Here is a 19,705-nt window from a genome sequence, read left to right as displayed (position 1 = left end):
GGGGTGCGGAGTGGGTTTAAGTTGATGCGGCCTTGGCTGCACATGGCTGTAAGCACAGCTAAGTGCATATTCAGTTGCGCTCCTTGCTTTAGAGGTAACCTGCCTCGTGTGCAAAGAGTGGGTGTGCCGAGACGGCGTGGCACCATGTAAACTGTCTCCCCATGCGTTTAGCATTGAAGGTTGCATACATACCCCTTGGAGCAAGAGGCAGATGAAGCATTCGCTCCCCCGTTGTCGGCGCTTTTCCTGATAGCGTTGTCCCAGTGCTGCTGACGCTATCAGCCATGGGGGCAGAGCACACGTAAAAGCGTGGCTGGCTTCACTTAATTCGTACCGCCGATGTGAAGATATGGTCAACTTGGCATGAAACCGTATCATTCGTTGCCGACCCCCAAATGCATCACAATGAATTGTTTTCACATTAAAATTTACCTTTTTCGATTGCCCAGTAATTCAGAAAATTCTGCAGCCCCTTTCCATGTAAGAAAAATCGATCGGCAATTGTTTATTTACATAAAGGGTCAAATTTCAATAGAACAAAATTTCGATATAATGAAGCAAACTGCCGATTTTACCGACTTCGCTACAGTCGAACCCGACTGTATTGAATCTTTTTACATCAAATTATTCTATATATCGAACAATTTCTGGACACTGTATAGTTACAATGAGTATAAATAGCAAAAATTACGCTTACACAGAACAAAAATCGCAGCGACTCCCGATATATCGAACGTCAGGCGGCAGAAAGTGCCCCCAGAAGTTGGCTTTCCCTCACAGGGGCGGGAAAAACCGGTGGCGCGGCTCTATCCAACCGCTCTCCTTACCGTGACCATGCTGCCTCAGATGAGCCGTCGACACCCGCCTGCAAAAAATTATCCTGGCCCGCCCGCAGCGCTTGCTCAGACAGCCAATCAGAGGCTCTTGTGCGGTCGTCGTGCAAGATGGCGGAAGTACGAGTTGTCTCGCTACTTTTCTGGTTCATTGTGTGTGCGCCTTGTGGTTCTTCTCCCACAGTGTTGCCGTGATGAAGCGGCAGAATTCGCCTTTCGTCGTGAAGCTCAAACTCATAAATAGGATCGAACGCGGTGAGAAGTCGGATGTCCCCGTAGCATACAAGGTTCCGAGGAGCACTCTCATCACGATCTTGAAGAATAAGAGGGAGATTAGGGCTAAAGTGGCCAAACTTGCGACCCGGTGCCTGTGGCGCCCAACGCGTACGCACGGCTGTGTACGAATGGTTAATCCGTAATTGCTTCAGCCGTGCTGACTTCCGCATGCTCGGTGATAACTGTAAATTCTGATGAATGCAACGAAGCTGTTGCCAGTGTTGCTGAAGTTTGGAGCGAGCTGTCAGAATTTCTGTAAGCTGTTGACGAATAAACAGTGGATGAGTTTGTGAGCACAGATGATGGTGTCGCGACCATGGGAGAGCCCCAAAACAAAGACTACATTGCCGACATTGTACCGAGCACAAGTGAAAGTGGGCACAATGAGGAAAGCAACGACGGTTCTTGGCCCACATCCTCCGAAGTGATTGATGTGCTTACACTAGTCCGGTGCTTCTACGCGAATGCGGAAAGTTGCGGCCTCAGCTGCTCCAACTCCTTAGACAATGTGGAAAAGTGCTTGCGTCGCAGGCAGCGAAATTGCCCAAGCAGAAGAAAATACAGAACTATTTCGTGCAAATCTAAGCTAGTTTTGACATGCAATTATTCAGCAGGCTTATATCGAATTATGCTCTGTATCGAACTGATAGGCATATTTTTTTCGAGTTCGATATAGCCGGGTTCGACTGTATATCAAGGTTTAACTATTTAATACTTTTTGCCATAAAATATGACGTTTCTATTGTATGGAAGGCATAGCAGATCTCAAACCTATTTACCACCAAACCAGTAAAGTGACCCGTTCCTGTGACCAGTTCGTGTCTGATGCAAAGTTTGTCACAGACTGATTGTTCACAAAGGTGCACAAGTTATATCTGATTTGAGGTAACCTTATATCCACAAGTTGTAATATATGAAGTGCACGTTGGCATACTCGCTCAAGAGTGCACTCGCTCCAAACATTTTACAGGTGTGAGATAGAGAATTAGTAAAGGCAGACTGAGAAAGACTTCATCTCTAGTTTGGATAGTTGCAGTATATGGTGCCACTATTATATCAAATAATATTGCCATGAAGTGTGTGCAGACTTAATACAAAGAGAACACACAAATGCAGTGTTTGTAAATAGTACTTAATGCCGAATAGTACACTGCCGAATGCCTTGTCTGAATACAATCTGAGTGCAAATAATCACAGTTTAGCAAAAAAAAAAAATTGTCTGGCTCTCTGATCTATGCCACTGCTTTAATATATAACTCCTCATTTATGTCCATTGCAAATTTAATGAAAGTTGTTGCATTTTTGCTTCAGTTTTTGTTTTATCATGCATTGCCAACAATGTGAAGCACAGTGAAACCTGGATATTGTTACAATGGGATGTATTTATTTAGATATGTAGAGGTGATTGAGGAATGCCGTTCCAACATTGAGCCACTTATCAGACAGGCACACTTTGTCGTCCTCCTCTACTGGCTTTACACTCTAGCGTAACAATATCTTTATAAGGTTATGCAAATACTTGAATATTACCTAATGGAATAGTGAATGTTCGAATAATTCAATCCGTCGAATTGAATATCTGCTATTTAGCTTTTCGTATATTTGATATATTTGACTGTTTGATGTTTTCGAATGTTCTATACGTCTGCAGAGCCCCTCGTGCTCGATGCCATTCAAGTGAGCCTTTCACTTCATTTTTGGCGCAAAAGGGGTGTCAAGCCAATGGCCAAGTGCACCACGGATTGGCCGACGTGGTAGCTGACTTTGCCACTGCGAGTGCTCCCAGACGTCAGCCCAGTGCGGGGATCACACGCGCAGCGCCCATACACTGCAACTTGCAGAATGGCACCACATTGGCTGGGGCTGCCTCTGTCAATGCAAGGTTCCTCGGATTAGACAGGGCTGATCGAAATGATAACATGATGCGAACAGAGGGAACGGCAACGAAAGCTGTGCAAAAGCATGTGTGAAGATAGGGCTGATTAGCCGCCGATAGGCACACAGATCGTGTTGTATATGCGGGGACGAAATTCCTACCGCTTCAGCAGCTGTCAATCTAACATGCACCCATGATCTAGAGACCGATCACAGATGAGCTACCTGTACGAACATATTAGCGACAAACATTCTGCAACGCCTTGTGGCTCATTGCCGCATCGGCCAGCGGTGAATTTTTATCACGCCCATCAGGCCTAATCGGTGCTGCTTCATCGGGCGTTGACAACTAAAGTTACGGTTTGGTCCTGGATTGACGCAGATCTATACGCAGCAGCCGCGCGACACTCAGAAAGCCAACAAACCGTCTCGCAAGTGAAAGCTAGTGCACGGGATGGCAACAAAGTTGTTTACGGCCACCGTCTTTGTGACACACCATACGGCAGCCTGTCATTCTTGACACCATTTGCAGATGCACGTCGGTCTCTTTTTGTAGCTTCAAGCAACTTGTCACGAAACTAGCTTTGGATTTACATGATGGGTACATCAGTGTCAAGACCCAGTTGCATGCATATGCACCGGCAGCGAATGTATAGAGGAGGAAGGAAGAACGGGGGGGGGGGGGGAAGGGGAGGGGGGGAGCAAGCATCGCCCGAACTTGCCGTGACCCTCCAGATTTCAGAATCTTTGGCTGGTGTCAAATCATGCCAACATGACAATGAAACGGCGTGAACAGCGCCGGCTATGGGTGGAGCGGTGATCGAGTCACGTGATGCGTGGTCCTTTCCTCTGTCGTGCGTATTGGCCTTACTCTAATCCACCTGCCGTAAGGTTGGGCTAGCCTTTCTGTATTTTTGGAGAAAAACTGGAAAGCAAAACATTCTATGCAATGAATAAAAGATTGCCGCAAAACACAGGTGCACTGTTAAACTGAGAAACTCATTGGTATTCAGTACAACAAAATGTCACAAATTCATAAGTTTCAGTGAAAAAAAAGAAGCACTTGATTCTATTCAGTAGATATACTAGAACTAAGCTATAATCAGTGCTGGGATACTAATTTAGTGTTCCTTTTAATAAGCACAGAGTGTACCTTAAATCTTGATTTCTATATGCCAAAGTTACTGGTAGCTTGCTACATTTTTGTTATTTAATGATACAAGACTCCTGAACATGTGACACACTGTATTTTCTTGCCCAAAATTTATGAACATTTGTTTTTATATTTGATATCCGGCTTTTTTTTTTTCTTGACTCGATTCAACATTTGATTCGAAATCTTCTATTTGGTATTTGCACAACCCTAAATATAGTGAACATGGATATGACAAATTATTGGATGTAACAAAGCAAATCTAAAATATTTCTTGCCAATAGCAGCGTGAAATGAATGCATGCTTAAAAAAACATTGTTGAGAGGTTTGACTGTACTATAGAAATAGGAAGATATCCTCATTTGTGAATAGCGACTATTCAATTTGAGGAATGCATTGAATAGGACAATATTCTTTTTATTTGAAAGCTTTAAGTATTTCTACACTCCTGTTTGACAAAGCTGGTTATGAGGTTCTAATGTGTGAAATACTAATAACATTCACTTTTTTTAGCCATGCCTGGTTACAGTTGCCATGCTGAGTCACTTTTCCTGTTGGGGCAGGTGTACACGACTGTATAATTTGCTGTTATTCTTGCTGGTGAAGCATTGGTTGTCAGAAATATCAATTTGTGAGGGCATTGGGCTGCAACAGCCATATTGCTTAGTTTTCTGATTTGCCTTATAGCAGGGTTCAGGCTACTGGCTTGCAATCAGTTATTATCGCTTGCTATCAATTGATAATTTTTGGTTGTAGTTATTGCCTTACTATTAATGGTGCCCAAAGAATAAAGAATGGCCTTGATATCAAACATGCTTAGTGCTGAATTATGTAAAGTACGTCTTAAAGGGACACTAATGATCAAACCAAAGTGCGTCTGGTGTGATAAGCATTTTTTCATGACATGATATAGTATTTATTTCGAATTTCGAACCCAAACCAGTGTTACAATGTTAGTGTGTTGTCACAGAGTATTTTCCCCATGTGCGCTGTTCACACAAAATTATCAAAAGTTATACAATGTAATACTATTTTATTGTGAAGCTCTTAATTAGTATTACACAGTTGGCGTCCAATTCTGTGATGTCATAGGAAGCTGACACAGCAACTTAAAGCCCACATTTTGTTGCATCTTTTTCGGCTTACCAGGGCTCCCCTTCCACGATGCATTATTATCCTGAATTCTCACCAAAATTGGTCAAAGCATTTTTTAAAAACTCATTTGCGAACATATTTTACCTCCCCAGAAATAATAAGTTCACTTCTGCTTGTGCTGTCCCATGGATCTTGTGCTGCCATCTAACAAAAGCACGACTAAAATCACTCAGATGTAATTAGGCTCGTCCATAGTGTTGCTAGAAGAATGCAAAGTATCACTGACAAGCTGATCTCGTTCTTGGCCGTTTTTACCAGAGACACATGCACGAACATCCAGCTCATCTGAAGCAAGGAAGTTAGTAGCAGTAAGACTGATATTTTTGGTACTTTAGAAATATAATTTATAAAATCCAGGTTAAGTTTAAAATCTTACTTAGTCTCTCTTCAAATTAGTGCAGTAATTTCCATGTATTTTCTTCCACCCATAACTGTGTTCAGGCTGCTATTGCACAGTCAGCCTTTTTTACAAGAAAAGTCGCAGTTTCTTCCCACTGGCTTAACATTGATTGCTATAGCAAATTAGTAGACAGCTATACAAAGTAAGGATAGTAGTTTTATCGTCCACGTAAACTTGGAAACATTTGCTTACTAACTGAATTAACAAGCATGGTGTCGGGGTTCACGAGCAAACATGAACACATCACACTCACACTCAATGAGCGCATCCATTCGCTGCCAAAACGTTGGTGTGAGCAACTGTGGCAGCAGCAGCGAGTGAAGTGACCTTTGTGCGGTCTGTCGCTTCAACGCAAGAATGGCGAGAGCAAAGCACGCACAAAGGTATGAGCCGTCTGCCCTTTCAAGATATGGCGCGCATAACTGTGCAAATTATACACTTGTAGTGGAGTCGAAGCCGCCCCCACCTCCCTCCCATGCTGCCTCCTCGCTTTCCTCCATATATGGCACACGAGATTGAGCCTTGATCTTCAGTTCCCGTTGCGCCTGGTCGCAAAATATGCAGTTGCTGCCAAAGCACAACACCGCCCTGCCCCCCTCCCTCCCGTCCCCCCACGGCCTTTCGCGCAATGGAAGACAGCGTGTTTGCTCTCTGCTTTCTTCCTTCGCCTGCACCAGATTGAGCTGCGATCGTCAGCTTCCCTTGCGTGCTTTCACTCGCACATGCAGCATTAAACTACACAGATGTTTACCTAGTGCTGCCTGCGTCTACTGAACGTTTAGGCTAAATTGCTGGCTTTATTGTGCTTAAAATTCACACATTATCATCATCATCAGCCTGGTTACGCCCACTGCAGGGCAAAGGCCTTTCCCATACTTCTCCAACTACCCTGGTTATGTACCAGTTGTGGCCATGTTGTCCCTGCAAACTTCTTAATCTCATCCGCCCACTAACTTTCTTCCACCTCCTGCTACACTTCCCTTCCCTTGGAATTCAGTCCGTAACCCTTAATGGCCATCGGTTATCTTCCCTCCTCATTACATGTCCTGCCCATGCCCATTTATTTTTCTTGATTTCAACTAAGATGTCATTAACTAGCGTTTGCTCCCCCACCCAATCTGCTGTTTTCTTATCCCTTAACGTTACACCCATCATTCTTCTTTCCATAGCTCGTTGCGTCGTCTTCACATACACACATACAAATTTACACATAGGTATTGCTTTGTGTTGCGAGCTGTTTAATATGACGTCATGGCAGGTTACTCGACTATTTCACCCTGAATAAATTAGAAGCAAATGCATCACCTTCAATCGCCGACTACCTCTGTCTTGTGTCGGCTGACCCCATGCTATGCTTGCAAATTTTTACATCTCATTATGCCACCAAATAAATTGCAGTCTTCAACTGCATTTAATTTACCTTAGCCGATACTGGAAACAGTGCAATAGACAAACATTTGAGCAAATGACACAAGCGGTGACTTGTAGCTGAAAATTTTTACTCTGCACAATGGCAATGTATGTAGTGGGACAGAAACTGAGCACAATGGAAGACATGCGGGCAAGAATTTGATCATCAGCATCAGCCAAGCAGTCTGACTGTCTTACTGATAAAACTGTGTCTTATGTATGGAGCCTGCCTAGTGCATGCCAACACCTTTCTGAACTTTCTTCAGCCGTGCATTCAAGTGTTATTATGACCAGTTCAACTACAGGGCCATACTATACTTTCAAACCCACTTTGAAAGACTGCAGTCCTTCTCGCAATAACTAGCCTGCAGGGGCAGGTGATACCTCACCATCTTCTTCAGAGACTGCTCACATACTGCCATGGCACATTGCTACCTTGTTACTGTGCAAAAAGATATAAAAAAATTGTCAGTTTGTATTCAAATAGGGAGCACCTATGCAGTAAGCACTGCCATGCAGCTGCTATTCCTTGACACTTTCATCTTTTGCCTTCATCATTGCACTTTTGTGCTTCTTTTCACTTTTGATAATCTCGCCGAATTTACCAGTGATAATGTCACATTCATCATCATCATCATCAACAGCCTATTTTATATCCACTCCAGGACGAAGGCCTCTCCCTGCGATCTCCAATTACCCCTGTCCTGTGCCAACCGATTCCAACTAGCACCCGCAAATTTCCTAATTTCGTCGCACCACCTAGTCTTCTGCTGTCCTCTACTGCACTTCCCTTCTCTTGGTACCCTTCTGTCACCCTAATGGTCCAACGGTTATCTAATCTGCGCATTACATGACCTGCCCAGTGCCATTTCTTTCTCTTAATGTCTATTAGAATATCGTCTATACCCATTTGCTCTCTGATCCAAACCGCTCTCTTTCTGTCTCTTAAAGTTATGCCTAGCATTCTTCGTTCCATCGCTCCTTGCGTGGTCCTTAACTTGTTTGCAAGCTTCTTTGTCAGTCTCCAAGTCTCTGCCCCATATGTCAGCCCCGGTAAAATGCACTGATTGTATACCTTCCTTTTTAATGATAACGGTAAGCTCCCATTCAGGAGCTCATGACGTCTGCCATATGCGATCCAACCCATTTTTATTCTTCTGTGAATTTCCTTCTCATGGTCAGAGTTCCCTGTTATTAGTTGACCAAGGTAAACATACCCCTCACAGACTCTAGAGGCTGACTGGCGATCATGAATTCTTGTTCCCTTGCCCGGTTATTCATCATTATCTTTGTCTTCTGTGAGCATGAAGCGAACATAAGTGCGGGGTGGCGGTGCACTGAGCATCGGTGAGTTGAAGCAGTTCCAACTGCAGAATGCCGGTGTCGCAGTCGATGAGAGCAGAATGATTAGATAAAGTGTCCAATCCAAGGATAACGTTGTGAGGGCAGTTGACGATCATAGCAAAGAGAACAGAAGTAGGGCAGCTGGCTATACTTAAACGCGCAGTACACATTCACAGAACAACCAGCACCCTGCCGTCAGCCACACGAAGCACTCGAGCAGCTGCTGGGGTGAGGACCTCCTTTGAACGTGTACGTAGGCTAGCACTCATCACAGATACGTGGGCTCCAGTGTTGACGATTGCTTGGACAGGCAAGCTGTCTATGTTAACATCAATTACACTTCTCTTTGTGGGCGCAGACAGAGGATTTGCTGTAGCAGTAGACAATGCAGCACCACCTTCAAGGGCTGCATTTCTTAGTTTTCCGAAATGGTGCGGCCAAAAGCCACAGGGGACAAAAGGCAATGTGGGTGCAGCGAACGGGAAGATGGGCAACGTGTTTGCGGTGAACGAGACTGGTGTCCGCGCGGTGATGGTGAGCGACTGTACCAGGTGTTCCTAGCAAAGTTGTCGGCGCTGTTAGACTCGGCGGTGGGCGAAACATTGCGTGAATTTGCATCAAAACAGCTCAGGTTGTTCGGCGTACGAGGTGTTGAGGGCCACGAGTTGTGATAGTATCGGGCGACATGACCAATGCGGCGACAGGTGAAACATATAGGCTAGTCGTTTGCAGTTTTCCACTCAGTCGAGTTGCGATAACACGGGGAGTAGCAGCGGGATGGAACAAAAACAGCAGAAGGGTGTTTGTTGGCTCTGGGGTTGGCGACAGCACAGACATAATGTAGACCAATGTTTTCAAATTCCTGGTGGATGATAGTTTCTACGAGGCAAACTGAAAAAGGGGTAGCGTCAGGGCTACGCAAACAGAAAGCTGTGGGTGCCATCGCATCCAGTTCACGTGAATTATTCGCAACACGTCCTCTGATGGCTACGCATGCTGCTGTGCGTGTTGATCTTGACTTGTCGACGTTGCGGCAGTATTGGGAAGTCTGGTGCATGGTTTCAGGACGCGTCCGCTTTTGGCCTGCTCGAATTGTCGGCACTCTTTGATGATAGCATCAACTATAGAGCAGCTTTTGCACATGAGCAGGTTAAAGGTGTCGTCAGCAATTCCCTTCAGCACGTGCCCGACTTTCTGAGCTTCTGTCATGTCGTGATCGGCTTTAGGACAAAGCGCCAACATGTCCTGCATGTGCGAAACATAGGACTCCATGGGGAATTGGGCATGGGAGGCCAGTTCTTGCTTTGCGGCAATTTTACGGCCAGATGGTTTGCCAGACAACTCTGTCAACTTCTGTTTGCATTGGTCCCGGCTGGTTAGCTCCTCTTCGTGGTTTTCATACCACACCTTTGCCGTGCCTCTTAGGTAGAACAACAGGTTAGCTAGCATAAGCGCAGGGTCCCATCTGTTGATTCCACTCACACGTACGTACATAGCCAATCACTCCTCAACGTCAGCACCATCGGTCCCGCAGAAAGTTTCAAGATCCTTAGGTTGCACAACCACGACTGAAGGTGACAGCAACGTAGCTGGCGACGGTGATGTTGGAGGCGGCACCGACGTTGATCCTGCGTGTTCACTGTCATTCATGGTGGAGACGGGGATGCGAAATCCACCGTGGAGCACCATTTCCAGCCATGGTACCCCGCATCTCCACTAATATGTTACGGGGATGTTGGGAGTATAGACAGACTGTATTTACTATATATATACAAGCAGAGTCAATGTAATTAAGATGGCTGACTAGCAACAATACGCAGCAGCCTATTGCCGATACATCTGCTTGTTTGTTGAATGTGAGGAGAAGTGGAAGCAAGGGGGAGAGGCGCTCGCTCATGCTCACCTGATGGTGAGCTTGCAGCAGTCACTTCACTTACGAGCGGTGCATGGCATTTGCAATTTCTGGCATTTCAGTTTTCTTGGTTAAATTAGCTCGAATTAATTGCACCACAAGAATGAGCACCACCAGCTTCTTGCAAGACTTGAAGCGGTGATCAACTCCTCTCACATTATGATCAACTGTTTGACTCTATGGCAAAAAAGCCAGTTAGTCTAACTTTTTAATTACTTGTATTATTACTACCTCAAGCCATTTTAATATGTTTGCCAGTGTGATATCAGCGATGCCAAAACCTTACTTCAGTATCTCACTTCCCCTATATTAAAAGAATTTCAAATGCATTTTCTGAAACACCCCTTGTATTTAAACAAGCAGGGATCACCAGAATCCTTACTTAAAAACAACAACAACAACGAAAGACTCAAACCAACACAAGAAAGGTGACAGTGTAAAATATGCACACTGTACAACAGTGCAAGAGACTTAATGTCTTTGAACTTGAAGTTACCTGAATCGATAGCCAGTATGTTCTCTATTATGTGATGGTATTTTGCATTGTTTTCACGTACTCTTCCACCAACGGCTTGTTCGAATGTCAAGCTTGTCGGCATGTTGCACTTCAGATGTGGCAGGTGGGTTACTCCTTTTTAGACCAGATTCAATTGATGACGTGGAACTAAAGACAGATGGCAGCACCACCTTCACACTCCCAAAGCAGCTTTCCATAATTGGACGGCTCGTACTAATGTAACATGACAAAGTTAGCTTGTTGCTTGAAAAACTTGGATTTCGACTTTGTTTGGCATTTCCTGCTAAAAAATTGACTGAAAACACTATGAGATTTGTGCATCTTGCCACGATATCATTGCTGCCACCGAGATGGCAAGTCAGGCCTTTGCTCGTGACTTTCCTAGCCAACAACTGGTCCTTTATTACCTTGACTAGCACTGGGAAGTTCGAGAGCAGTGCTCTGCCTGTCTGGCTGGCAGGCCAGACAGCCAGAGCCTCCAACTTTGCAGGTGTCGGTAGCTAGTACTATAGTACTCCATAGTACCCCCCACAACATTGTTGGTGCCACATTCACCGTTTAATTTGAAATTGTCCAATTGTTTGGAAAAGCTATTTCTTAAACAAATTAGCAATACTCATAGTTCAGTCTCTCTTAATTGTCTGCTGTTTCTGCACATTTTGTTTTGTTGCCTTACTTGCAGGAGCTTTAGTGTATGGTAGATTCACTTTAAAATGTTTGTTCATCATGCAGTAAATTCAGTTCTGAAAAGCTTTTTGCATATTATTTTAAATGCATGGAAGGCACTTAATTAGGAATGCCCAGGTTCTGAAGCCTGCTTTTGTAGTCTTCTTGTTGGACTTAGGTGTGTTAAGTCTGTCAGTTAAATAAAGTGAAAAATGTACTTTGGTGCTGCCTTATTTATGGTCTTTGTACATGGACATTCTTTTGTCCATATCATTTGCTTCAGAAGTGCCTTGTTTGTATGCTGGTGCATTTACAAGCCGCTTATTTGTTTGCTTTCATATTACTCTTTTGTAATAATCAAGGTAACACCTATTCAAGCTTAAAAAAGTAAGAGCTCATTTATGCCCATGTACAATACTCGTGTATTATGACTAGGGCTCTGTGTTTTCGTATAAATAGAAAAAATCTAAAAAACACTCGCCAGTAAGATTTCTGACAATTTGCATTTATCCGATAAACTCCGATTCTAATGGCCAATACAACCCTTTTCCATTCTTTATCAAAAGCCTTTCGATAAAGGGCATGTTCTAAGGCAGCTCATGAGTGATATTGTGAACTATCAGAGCCATGAAATCAGTAACATTGTTGAACCCCTGTCGTTTTGGAGACTTCACACCATCATGTGGCCAGTGCTTTCTTGCTGCACGCTGAATCTTCTGGCTCTCCCTGTTTCTAGAGCAAACGTTGAAAGGGCATTTTCAAAGCTGAGAATCATCACTGGAAAGGAGTGCGCTTCCATCAGTGACAGCAACCTCGTAAAGATGCTTGCGTCTATTACAACAAGCTTTAAAGTTGTAATGTGCACAAACATAGGTGTTTTGTGTTCAAGTATTTGGGCTTGTGTGTATATGTGTTTGTGCATTCAAACCTGATAGACAACTGAAATATGCTTCATGTGTTCTGGTGTTTTCGTATTCAGATATCATTTCATATAAGATTTTGGAGTACTGCAAATAATGCAAAATTAAACTGCGAATTTTGGAGAATTGGGGATTTACAAGAAATAAACTCCATAAAACACCCTCCAAATTTCAAGAAAAATAAACTCCGAAAACACAGAGCCCTAATTATGACCTAAATTAACTGTCCCTCTTTCTCAGATATGGTAACATCTTTGTATAAGTGTGTTCTTGTGGGAAGCAAATCTTCTCGATGACAGTGCCACTAGTTCTGTGCAAATTTCTCTCCCAAGAATTTACGCTATAGTCCAGACACAATCTGTGATCTTCCACCAAAAGGCATTAACATGAACACTGCTACACCACCAAATTTTTCGAGGAAAATTCAAAAAAAAGAAATAGAAGAGCGCAAATACACAACCTCATACATTGGCTTGATGAGAGATGATGCTGGCGCGGCAAGACATGCTCACTGCACTGCATCCAGGTGATGTCTGCTTTTTGTTAATGAGATTTATCTCACTCACATGCTTTATTATATGTCTTAGAGGCCATCTGCAATGAAATTTTGAAGTGCGTAAAAAGCCTAGTTTCAGTTATGAGCAAAACGAGAACAAGGTGAACGTTTTGCTCATCGTCCTGAATTTCCATCTCCCGCCTTCCCCGTGTCTTCCACAGTTTCAATTATGTATGTTATGCTGAGTTATGTAGTTATGTATGTAATGTATAGCAGCCTCCATGCAAAACATGTGTTTGAAATAAAATCTCAGAAATTGACATTTATTATGCCAAAACTGAAGAAATGCCAGCATTACCACTTGCCAGAACTGATGCATGACCCAGAATGCTGAGAACCATTGCAGCTCCTTGTCATCACCTCCAAGATTAGGCGGTGCCCACGGTGTGCAAAAAAACCTTGGAGGCGACATGATGGGACTTATATATGGCAATCACTAGCTGCATGTGTCATCTGTTTAAGTACTATTCAAAGGCTACTAATAAGAAAATTAGACTATTACCAGTCTTGTAGCTTTTTCATCACTGCAGTACTTGAATTACTTTAACAGTATATACTGCTCATGTATGACCAATTTAGCTAAAGTGAAATTTCATTGCAGTTGGCTTGTAAGTGTGGATTGTGTCTTTTTGTGATGAAGGTACCACTGCTTCTGTATCAGCTGGCTGCCAAAAAGAGTTTCTGGTCAAGCTCAGAGCCCAAATGTGTAGGCATGCGAAAACTTCAGATGTTTGATAATGGAATATTTAGATTGATGAGGCCATCTCAGCTCATAGAGTGTTGCACTCAGAAAAGCCATGTGGGCCTGTCTTTTTGTTCCTGCCAGCCCGGCCAATTTTCTCTGTTCATATTATTTATTTATTCATTCAATTAGTGACATGTGATTCAGATCACTAAAGGCCAAGCAACCACCTTGTATCTCAAGAGAACTGTTATCCTCCTCCTTATGGAAGCTTTCGGGCTAGGAAGTGTGAACCACTGTTCATTTCCAAGCAGATAATAAAGAGGTTGTGGTAATGCATTGGTGTTTGTGCGTTGTGAAGTAGTGGCCACTGTGTCATTACACATCCACAAAGTGCATTGCAGCAGTAGCTGTCGTTCGCCTCCCCTCGCCATAGCTGGCTTCTGCACAAGTCATTGTGACCTTTTATGAGCAATCTTTGGTGATTAAATGTGCTAGCATTTGCTTCCTGGGAAACATGATGCAAGTGCAGCTGACCAGCATATTTTGGTGTGTTAACAATCTTAGGGTACTCCACGCACTTTCCGAGAGCTAGTGCGTGCGTGTGTGTGTGTGTGTGACCATTTTTCTATCTACCTGGGTCACTGAGTAGCCCATAGTCGAATGGGTAATGCATTGGGTTGCTGTGCTGAGGGAACAGGGTTCGAAACCAATGGTCAAACCAACTAAGGTCACTGGATATGTGGCAATGTGTATATTGTCACGTGGTGGTGACGTTAAGAACACAGTAGTGATACTGTGAAAGGCAAAAACTAACTTTTATTGGGCGAACCTGTGCCCACAAGAACAGGCTACACTTATAGCACAACGATAGCGGCAAACAAGGTCGGCGATCGTCGGAAATCTGATCAGCGGGTCAAGCGCGTCTGCTTTTATACAGCAGTCATCGAATGTTCCAGACTAATCCTTCGGACCCGCGTGCCTTCCACAAAGTTCTACACCATTCGCATCACGCGATGATATCAGATAACACAAGGTTCGGCGACAACAGACAGCCGGATGGAAGCATCGATAACTTTCCAGAAAATTCGGATACATGCAGGCGCATCCAGCGCTGTGCGATTACATTTGTTAGGCGGCGCAACGTGGTCGCCCGATAAAGATAAGTACACGCGTCAATACCCCCCTCTTAAAAAGCATCGTCTCGATGCTACAAATATAAGAGAGCAAAACACAAAATGACGCTTATTAAACATAAGTAACAAAACAACGAAAAGAAAGTAAGTCCAAAGGTCAGTTACTCGAAGTCCCAAAGTTCATTATCGCTGGTAGTACGGCTTGAGTCGCACAACGTGTACCACTTCAGATCGTGCGCGGCGCCGCTGTGAATGCGAAATGCCGTCTGGCACGACCTCATAGTCCAGTGCGCCAATACATCGGATGACCTTGTAGGGTCCGAAATAACGCCGCAGTAGTTTCTAACTGAGTCCTCGTCGGTGTATCGGGGTCCATACCCAAACACGGTCGCCGGGCTGGTACTCGACGAAGCGTCGTCGGAGGTTGTAGTGTCAGCTGTCGGTACGCTGCTGGTTCTTGATCCGTAGGCGGGCGAGTTGTCGAGCTTCTTCGGCGCGCTGGAGAAAGGTCGCGACGTCAAGATTCTCTTCGTCCGTGACGTGCGGCAGCATGGCGTCGAGCGTCGTCGTCGGGTTCCTGCCGTAAACCAGCTTAAACGGCGTGATCTGTGTTGTTTCTTGCACTGCCGTGTTGTAAGCGAAGGTTACATACGGCAGGACCGCGTCCCACGTCTTGTGCTCGACGTCGACGTACATTGCTAGCATGTCGGCGAGGGTCTTGTTCAGGCGCTCCGTAAGACCATTCGTCTGCGGGTGGTAGGCAGTTGTCCTCCTGTGGCTTGTCTGGCTGTACTGCAAAATGGCTTGGGTGAGCTCTGCTGTAAAAGCCGTTCCTCTGTCGGTGATGAGGACATCTGGGGCACCATGTCGCAGCAGGATGTTCTCCACGAAAAAATTCGCCACTTCGGCTGCGCTGCCTTTCGGTAGAGCTTTGGTTTCAGCAAAGCGGGTGAGATAGTCCGCCGCCACGACGATCCACTTATTCCCGGATGTTGACATCAGAAACGGCCCCAACAAATCCATCCCAATCTGCTGGAATGGTCGACGAGGAGGTTCGATCGGCTGTAGTAATCCTGCTGGCCTTGTCGATGGTGTCTTGCGTCGTTGACAGTCTCGACATGTCTTGACGTAACGGGCGACGTCGGCGGTCAGACGCGGCCAGATATACCTTTCCTGTATTCTCGATAGCGTCCGGGAGAATCCGAGGTGCCCAGCGGTTGGATCGTCGTGTAGGGCGTGCAGTATTTCTGGACGCAGCGCTGATGGCACAACAAGAAGGTAGCTGGCGCGGACTGATGAGAAGTTCTTCTTCACGAGCAGGTTCTTTTGTAGTGTGAACGAAGACAACCCGCGCTTAAATGCTCTAGGGACAACGTCGGTGTTCCCTTGCAAATATTCGACGAGGCCTTTTAGCTCCGGGTCTGCTCGTTGCTGTTTAGTAAAGTCTTCCGCGCTTATTATCCCAAGGAAGGCGTCGTTGTCCTCGTCGTCTTGCGGCGGGGGATCGATTGGGGCACGTGATAAGCAGTCGGCGTCGGAGTGTTTTCTTCCGGACTTGTATACTACCGTGACGTCATATTCTTGTAGTCTGAGGCTCCACCGTGCCAGCCGTCCGGAAGGGTCCTTTAAGTTAGCTAGCCAACACAACGCGTGGTGGTCGCTGACGACTTTGAATGGCCTGCCATAGAGGTAAGGGCGGAATTTAGCTGTAGCCCAAATGATGGCGAGGCATTCCTTTTCAGTCGTAGAATAATTGCTTTCCGCTTTTGACAGCGACCGGCTAGCATAAGCTATCACCTGTTCGACTCCGTTTTTCCTCTGGACTAGGACGGCACCGAGGCCTAGGCTACTGGCGTCAGTGTGGATTTCGGTATCGGCGTCCTCGTCGAAGTGTGCAAGTACCGGCGGCGACTGCATGCGTCGTTTGAGCTCTTGAAATGCCTTGCCCTGCGGCGTTTCCCACTTGAACGTGACATCACATTTGGTTAGATGTGTTAGCGGCTCCGCGATGCGTGAAATGTCCTTGACAAAGCGCCTGTAGTAGGCACACATGCCAAGGAATCTGCGCACTGCCTTCTTGTCGGTTGGCTGAGGGAACTTTGCGATGGCAGCTGTCTTCTGTGGGTCGGGGCGTACTCCTGATTTGCTGATGACGTGGCCTAGGAACAAAAGCTCATCGTGAGCGAAGCGGCACTTTTCCGGCTTCAGAGTGAGCCCTGATGAATTGATGGCTTCTAATACTGTCGCAAGCCGCCTAAGGTGATCGTCGAAATTTGCGGCGAAGACAACGACGTCATCCAAGTAAACAAGACACGTCTGCCACTTCAATCCTGCTAAAACCGTGTCCATCACTCGCTGGAACGTTGCAGGCGCCGAGCACAGTCCAAATGGCATAACCTTGAACTCATAGAGGCCGTCTGGCGTGATGAAGGCGGTCTTTTCGCGATCACTTTCGTCGACTTCTATTTGCCAGTAGCCAGACTTGAGGTCCATCGATGAGAAGTATTTAGCATTGCAGAGCCGATCCAATGCGTCGTCTATCCGTGGGAGGAGGTATACGTCTTTCTTCGTGATTTTGTTCAGTCGACGATAATCGACGCAGAAACGTAGGGTTCCGTCCTTTTTCTTCACCAAAACAACTGGAGACGCCCACGGGCTTTTCGATGGCTGGATGATGTCGTCGCGCAGCATTTCCTCGACTTGTTGTCTTATAGCTTCGCGTTCTCGCGTCGAAACTCGGTAAGGGCTCTGGCGGAGTGGTTGAGCGCACTCTTCGGTCATTATGCGATGCTTTGCGACTGGTGTTTGTCGAATCCTCGATGACGTCGAAAAGCAGTCTTCGTACCGTCGAAGCAGACTTCTTAGCTGTTGCTGCTTAATCACGGGGAGACTTGGATTTATGTCGAAGTCTGGCTTGGGAACTACGGTCGTTGGGGTTGATACGACAGAATCCGAGAGGACAAACGCATCGCTGGTTTCCTGTATTTCCTCGATGAATGCGATCGTCGTGCCCTTGTTGATGTGCTTGAACTCCTGTCTGAAGTTTGTCAGCAGCACTTTCGTGTTTCCTCCGTGCAGTCGAGCGATCCCTCTTGCGACGCAAATTTCACGGTCGAGTAGTAGGCGTTGGTCGCCTTCGATGACGCCTTCTACGTCAGCGGGTGTTTCGGTGCCGACCGAAATAACGATGCTGCAGCGAGGCGGGATGCTCACTTGATGTTCGAGCACACTCAAGGCGTAGTGACTACGAGGGCTCTCCGACGGTATCGCTTCATCTTCCGACAGCGTTACTGACTGCGACTTCAGGTCGATGATTGCGCCGTGTTGGTTCAGGAAGTCCATGCCGAGAATGACGTCTCGTGAACACTGTTGCAGGATAACGAAGGTGGCAGGGTAAGTCCGGTCATGAATGGTAATTCTTGCCGTGCAGATTCCAGTCGGCGTAATGAGGTGTCCTCCAGCGGTCCGAATTTGGGGGCCCTCCCATGCAGTCTTAACCTTCCTCAACTGGGCGGCGATTTGTCCACTCATTACTGAGTAATCGGCCCCTGTGTCGACTAAGGCAGTGACTGCGTGGCCGTCGAGAAGTACGTCGAGGTCGGTGGTTCTTCGTCTGGCGTTGCAGTTGGGTCTTGGCGTCGGATCACGGCTGCGTCGTGTTGAACTGAAGCTGGAACGTCGCGTCGTCAAGCCATCTTTCGTCGGTGTAGTCTTGGCTTCCTGACTTCGTCGGGACGGCGGCGTGTCGTTATGTTGTCGAGGTAGTTTCTTCGGTGTCTTCGTCGGCGGCGGAGGGTCTTCGTCAGTTCGACGGACAGCAACCGCACCTCCATCGGTTGCTGCTTTTAGTTTTCCGGATATGGGCTCGCAGAGCGGCCCCGGGCTGGGCCGGTGTATCGTCGGCGCTGCGGCGACAGGTAGCGGCCTGGTGACGGCGAACGGGACGGTCGTCGAGGGCTCCACTGAGTAGCGGCGAGGTAGTCGGCGATGTCACGAGGGCGTTCACCTTCCCTCGGGCGCTGTGCGTTGACGGCGAAGCCTCGCAATCCCAGGTCGCGGTATGGGCATCGGCGGTACACATGGCCGGCTTCGCCGTAGTGGTAGCAGAGCGGGCGGTGGTCAGGAGCGCGCCAAATGTCCGTCTTCCTCGCGTAGGTACGCTGGGCGACGGGTGGTCGTGCTGGCGGCGGCGGACGACGGAATTGCGGCGTGACAGGGCCCTGGCGCGGTCGCGGAGGGGGACCTTGACGGCGTGTGACGGTGGCGTAGGTCATCGCTTGCGGCTCAGGCTGCGGCGATTCAGGGGCTACTCCAAGTTGTTGTTGGAGTTCCTCACGCACGACGTCGGCAATCGTAGCCACTTGAGGCTGTGATGATGGGAACAGCTTTTGTAGCTCCTCCCTCACGACAGCTCGGATAGTCTCGCGTAGGTCGTCGGTGGCCAGTGACTGAACTCCGGCGTAGTTTGTCGAGTTCGTGCGGCGGTCGAATTGCCGGTTTCGCATCTCGAGTGTCTTCTCGATGCTGGTGGCCTCGCGAAGAAACTCGTCGACAGTCTTCGGTGGACTTCGTACCATCCCGGCAAAAAGTTCCTCCTTTACACCACGCATGAGTAGGCGGACTTTCTTTTCCTCGGACATTTCCGGGTCGGCGTGGCGGAATAGGCGGCTCATTTCTTCTGTAAAAATCGCGGTGGTCTCATTTGGTAGTTGCACCCGGGTTTCTAATAGCGCTTGGGCTCGTTTTCGGCGTACAACGCTTGCGAATGTCTGCAGGAAGCCGCTTCGGAATAGCTCCCAGGTCGTCAAGGTGGCTTCTCGGTTCTCGAACCACGTCCTGGCAGCGTCTTCCAATTCGAAGAAGACATGT

This window comes from Dermacentor andersoni, chromosome 7 (genome assembly GCF_023375885.2).
Source record: "Dermacentor andersoni chromosome 7, qqDerAnde1_hic_scaffold, whole genome shotgun sequence".
NCBI lineage: Eukaryota > Metazoa > Arthropoda > Arachnida > Ixodida > Ixodidae > Dermacentor > Dermacentor andersoni.
The sequence above is the reverse complement of the archived record's forward strand: the minus strand, read 5'-3'. Positions refer to the sequence as shown.